Source organism: Apium graveolens, chromosome 6, assembly GCF_009905375.1.
Source record: "Apium graveolens cultivar Ventura chromosome 6, ASM990537v1, whole genome shotgun sequence".
NCBI classification, from domain to species: domain Eukaryota; kingdom Viridiplantae; phylum Streptophyta; class Magnoliopsida; order Apiales; family Apiaceae; genus Apium; species Apium graveolens.
Genome location: NC_133652.1, coordinates 18,955,736 through 18,962,134, shown reverse-complemented (window position 1 = coordinate 18,962,134; position 6,399 = coordinate 18,955,736). Strand labels below are relative to the sequence as shown.

General features: G+C 36.3%; 1 long non-coding RNA gene across 1 annotated transcript; it reads left to right on the top strand.

Moving 5' to 3' along the window:
* Positions 1 to 2,141: 2,141 nt before the first annotated feature.
* LOC141664403 (uncharacterized) lies at positions 2,142 to 2,873 on the top strand. The gene is made up of 3 exons (XR_012552009.1): positions 2,142 to 2,171; positions 2,331 to 2,407; positions 2,798 to 2,873. It is a non-coding gene; the product is annotated as an uncharacterized LOC141664403 (long non-coding RNA).
* The last annotated feature ends 3,526 nt before the right edge of the window (positions 2,874 to 6,399 follow it).

Below are 6,399 nucleotides of genomic sequence, written 5' to 3'. Positions count from 1 at the left end.
TCCCAATAACTTTTCTGCCATACTTAGCAAGGCTGGTGCTCCTTCTGAACTTCATTTTATTCAAGATTTTCTCACGAGTTCTGATATTGGGTATGCTTTAACCCAACCTGATTCCGTTTCCGGAACTCAAGTCCTGGAGTTCTAGAGGAGTGGCATTTATGATGATGGCGGTGCTCAAGGTTGTTACCTTGGCTACAGTTCGTCAAGCACTACAACTACCTGAGAACTGTGTTTATACAACAGCTGGGGAGGCTGATCTTCAGAATTTGATGGCAAGTCTGGGTTATGAACAGACTTTGGAAAAGCTGGGGCAGTTGAAAAGAAATAACATTAGGAGGGAATGGAGTTTCTTCTTTGACTGTATCACCAAAGCCTTCACCAATAAATGCTCAAATTTTGATGTCATTCTTATTCTGAGTCAGCAAATCGGGTATGCTCTTATTAATCAAACTGATTTGGATTATGCTAGTGCTATTTTGGAAATCATTGGGGATAGGATGACAGAAGATAGAAATATTGTTTACTTTGCACGATTCTGTCAGCTTATTTATAGCTTTTGTTATGATAATAAGCCTCAAGACTTCACTGACTTCACTGATTTACTCCCTTCATTTAAACTGGCCAAGCGAGCTTTTAATGATCTTTTATGTAATATCCTAAGTCATTTGATTGAATAATATAATAAAGTACTCTTATTACATTATTTAAGTTGTTTAAATAATACTAATACTTAGTATAAAATTTTATTTTAATTTTGAGTGTTGGTTTGCTTCTTTGATCGAAGCTCCCATAAAATTTAACTATAAGTCAAGCCCGAAATTAATCAAGGGCCAAAGAAAAGGAATGAAAGGGAGAGAAACGCGGAAAGATTGAGAGGAATGAGAATAGAGAGTTTGGAGCCCAAGGAAGAAAAGATGAAAATTTTGAACTAATTCAAAGAGCCAACATGTGTTAGCCCTGAGCTAAGCATATTATGCAGAGCTAATGTGTTATGCTAAGCTAATATGTGCATATATAGAGAAGTAAGGGAACCTTCACTTTAATCCCCTCGATGTGGGACAAGTGAACTTAGTTCAATGAAACAACAAGTGTTCCAAGTGCACAAAATATGATTCTAAAAATTTATTGCACCTACTTATATAGAGAATGTTAGATGCCTAGTTTCACCTTATTTCGATGTGGGACTAAATAACATCATGTTTTAAACATCCAAACACATTTTAGTGCCTTGTATTTTTCTTGCATTTTAAAATTTTGAACTAATTTTCCTTGCATTAATAATGCTCCAAATATTTTATATTTTTCGGCTATAAAGAGCCCAAATATATAAGTTGATATGATTTCAATACTTTGAACCCCATAATCTTAAATAGAATTGAGAGGTGGTTCTTTTCAAAACTCTCTCGATGTGGGATAAATTTGAACTTGTCTCTAAACTATAACTCAAAACGACAATATTGTGTGAGTTATATAGAGTTATAGTAAGTTTTATAAGCATAATCTAGTCAATGTGGGACTAAATTGGACTAGATAACTAGTTCAGATCAAACTCAAAATCTAGTAATCTTGATAAAAAGAATTTTTAGCTTATTTAAGGATTTCGACTTATAGAAGCCAAGTAAAATCCTTTTAACACTTGTTAAAAATAAATAATTTGCTACCCCGTCCTTTATATAGGAGAAGAGTGTAGCCTTGTGTCTATTCATTCTCGATGTGGGAACCAAGAATGTTAAGACTTAACTAAGGCTTGTGTTGCCCAAGCCTTGCTTTTATAAATGAGGGAAGTGAGTCTCTTCAAAACATAGGCAATGTGGGACTTGGGATGTAAGAGCATATGAGAGTGTCATAGTCCCACATTGGAAAGAAAATAGAAGATAAACTAGAATAAATTGGGAAGTCTTTAGCATATTTGTTTCCAAGGTGCAAGTGCACTTGTGTGCACCTTCCCTTGAACAAGATTTAAGTTTGCTGTGTGCATGAGGGTTGCCTTGGGAGTTACTTGTCCGTTTTTGCGACTTGTTTTGGAAAATGGAAAATTTATTTTTAAACTTGTCAAATTGAGTACCACATCGAAAAAGAAAAGAAGTATTAAAGTTTCACTACCTATAAGATAATGAAGTGAGTTATTTATAAAGAGGGAGGAAGAAGCTAAAAGAAAAGCTCCTTAGTTGGTAAGTCTTCCTACGCCCTCATCCATTATCATTTTTATTATTATTTATAGGTAATTTGTATTAGTTAAATTAAGTAAATATTAGAATTTATTTGGTAAGATTTAGATTTTAATTTATTAATAAAATCATGTTACTGAGAATTGTGAATGACGTTGTTAGGGTACTAAGTCAAGAATAAAGGGACTTGAGACTCGAGAAAGAAATTGTTTTAGAAGTTGTATTAAAAGCGATTTAAGGTAAGTAAATACTGTACTATTTCACTGTATTTCACTGTTGATGTTTTGATTCTTATATGATGATTGATTTGATCGGACTGATAACTCACTGATGGAAAATGAGTATTCTTGCACTGATAATTGATGAACTGATGATGATACTTCCTTTTTGGAAGTAAGCTGTCGGGATCCCAACTTGATGAATTGATGAACTTGTCATGCTTGAATACTCAGTTTTAATCTTGTGAGAACTATATGATGAATTTTTGTTGATTGTAGTAACTTTCATATCTCTTTATTCGAATATTTGTTTGATGAACTTTGATTTCTTGGATAAACCTCAGTTGAATTCTACTATATATGCTTACTGAGCTTTATAAGCTCACTCGTTTATGTCACTAACTTCCACAGGAAAGAACTTTGGAGAAGGATGTTCGGGAAAGGATAAGTATGTGATGAACTAGGGCTTAGTAGATGATGAACGCATATAGTATCTTAATGAATAATGCTTGTGTAATAGACTTTTGGTTGTATCGTGAACTTTGGTTGTAATACTTAGAATACTGTAAGAATTATATATTGTTATTTAATTTTAAGGTTGTGTAAGCAAATATTGAGTGAATTGGTTTGGTTTGGTTTGGCGTTCCCGGGTTCGGGTTTCTGAGGTCATTCCGGGGTCCGGGGCGCCACATTTTATCTACTGATAAAAAGAAGGCTATGTTAAGACCCCTCCAAATACCTTTATCTGTTAAACAAGCCTTGATAACTTATGATCAAGTTAAGTATACTGCTTTATATCCTGATGTTCAACCTCTTGAACCTCAATCATTAGCACCTACCACCTCTACTCAGCCACCTCAAACCTCTCCAACTCAAACTTCAGAACCTACAGTACAGCCTTCATCTTCTAAATCTAAGAGGACTAGGAAAGTACCTCAGCAACAACAGAAGAGAAGGAAGTTTATTTTGAGGGATGAATCCGATACTGAAGATGAAGCACAGGTTCCAGTCTCAGAACCTGTTGTCAAAGAAGCTGAGAAGGTTCCTTCTCAGAAGGATTCTCAAATTGGGGGATCTAAGCTTCTCAAACGGCTTAGAAAAATGACTTTTGCTGAACCTCCTAAGGAATCCTCACCTTCTAAGAGATACAAGAAACAGAGAGCTAACAGGCCAGTTTCAGAAGATGAGGAAGCAGCAACTAAGGAAGGAGGTCAGGAATCTCTGATCTCATAAGAACAAGTAATTGCTGAAGCTACTGTTTCTCCATCTCCATTGTTACCCATTCATGAAGCTGCTACAGAACAGGTCAACACACCCTCTGTGTCTCCTGTACATGTTTCTGTCTCTACTGAAGATCTAGGCACAAGTGCTGAAGTAGATATTCACAATCTGATTGTGCCTGCAATTCTTTACTTAGAAGCTCCAACAGCATTTAATCCATCTACAACACTTGTTCCTGATGCTACTCAACATTCAGAATTGCCTACAACACCTTCTCTGATTCTAGATACTGAAGAACAGATTTTAGGTGAGCATCCGAATGAGGTTGTTGATCAGAATTTGGGGGCAGATCAGCACTTAGAAGCTGATGGTGAAGCTTCAATTGCATCTCATACTATTCCTTTATCAGAAGATGCTGATTCTGTAAGTTCTGATGCTGCAAATGCTGATGATACTGGTGATCCTGCAAATGTTGATGCTGATGCAGCTGGTCCATCAGGACATGCACCTCAACAGACTATTTCTAAAGCTGACATTGTCAAGAAGTTTGTTAGAGAAGAAACACCAGTACCTTGGAGTGAAACTCCTAGAGGACAAGAGTGGACTAAGGATTGGAACAATATTAATTTGGTTCCATCTGCTAAGACTCTTGCTGAGCACCTGACAAAAGCTGATGAAATGTTTTTTAATGATGATTTCAAGACACAGCTTAGAGTTACTGCTGTTAGGAATATATGTGCATTAGTTTGATGATATGTTTAACAAAACACTTAAGTAGAAGTCTAGTGTTTGTAGCCTCAACGGATAAGACCACTTTGGCTATCCGTTGATGGTGTAGCTTTACTTAGAAATAAGTCTAGTTTTGTAGCACATTTCAGTCTCTGTATTTGAGATATAATTCTTAGAAGTTGAGGGAAATTATAAGTCATGTTGACTACTAGAGGATATGCAAATAGGAAGGCCAATTATAAATATTTCATGCCTTGTAATTTTGTATAAATGAAGTGGTATCAACGGATAACTTAAAGACCTTCAACGGATGAGAAACAAAGCTTCAACGGATGTCTCTAAAGCTTCAACGGATAACATCCTTCAACGGATGAGTGCATCAACGGATAGAGCTTCAACTGCTAACACATCAACGGATAAAGCCATCAACGGATGAAGGCTTCAACGGATGTTCTGTTAAATAGCAGTTGATAGTAACAGTTGACAAAGCAGACAGAGGCACATGGGTTGACAGAGACAACTGAGATGTGGTAGCCTATTTCAGGAACATCAGAAAAAGCAGCCGTTCTACTCTGGTACAGAAAGGCAATATTCAACACATATTCCAATAATGTACTGGATAGAAATGGAGTAGAAACAAGTGGAGAACTTATTTTTTATTGTACTTTTATCTTTGTCTACACTTGTAAAAACTTGGTGGTATATAAACCAAGTTGCAGCTAGTAATTAGAAGAGAATTTTTCCAGAGCTGTTTAGAAAAATCTTGAGAGAAAATTCATCTAGTTTGTACTAGGACGCAGCTGTGATCAATTTCTTGAATCACAGATTTTCTGAAATACCATCTCTGGTGGAACAACAAATCCACCAGAAAAGTTTTTAAGTTTGTTGTGTTCTTTACATTTGTGTTTGAATATATATCTGTCTGTATTACCTAAAAGCAATTCATACACACTTGTTTATCTTCACACATATTCTTGAAAACTGCTCAAAACTTGAAAAAGTTTTGAGATTTACATTCAACCCCCCTTCTGTAAATCTCATTGTTAGTCCTCTAGGAATAACAATTGGTATCAGAGCAAGCTCTTGACACACATAGAGTTTAAAGATCTTGGAAACTAACAAAGATGAGTAAGAAGGATATTGGAGTAAAGATCCCAGTTCTTGACAAAGACAGTTATCACCACTGGAAGGTGAAAATGCACCTTCATCTTCTCTCCCAAGATGAAGGTTATGTAAACTGCATTGAGAATGGTCCTCACATTCCCCACAAAGTAGCCACAGTTGCTACGGCCACAGTTGTTGTTGGCCAATCTATTCCAAAACCTAGAGCAGAATGGACAATGGAAGACACAGAAGAAGTCCACAAGGATAAGAAGGCTATGAACATTTTGTCTAATGGTCTAGTCAAGGATATGTTTGATAATGTGATAAATTGTACAACTGCCAAAGAGGTTTGGGACACAGTTCAGCTACTGTGTGAAGGTACAGAACAAGTAAGAGAGAACAAAATGCAGCTTCTCATTCAACAGTATGAGTATTTTCATTTTGCAGAAAATGAATCTTTAAATGACACATTCAATAGATTCCAAAAGCTGTTGAATGGACTGAAGCTGTATGGTAGAGTGTACCAGGTGAAGGATTCAAATCTTAAATTCTTAAGATCCTTGACAAAGGAATGGAAACCCATGACTGTCTCCTTGAGAAACTCTCAAGATTATAAGGACTTCACTCTTGAAAGATTATATGGAATTTTGAAGACTTATGAACTAGAGTTGGAACAGGATGAGGTATTGGAGAAGGGGAGAATGAAAGGAGGTTCAGTTGCCTTGGTAGCTGAAAATGAGAGAGAATGCAGACAAGAGACTGTGAGATCTACATCAAGCTCCAAAGATGGTATAAGAAATCAGGAATCATGCAAGGGAAAAGAAGTAGCTGTTGACATTGAAGACAACTCCAGCCAAGATGACTCTGATGGAATTGATGAGCATCTTGCATTTCTGTCCAGGAGATTTGCAAAGATGAAGTTTAGGAAAAACACTAGAGCCACTAAACCTCATAAGAAC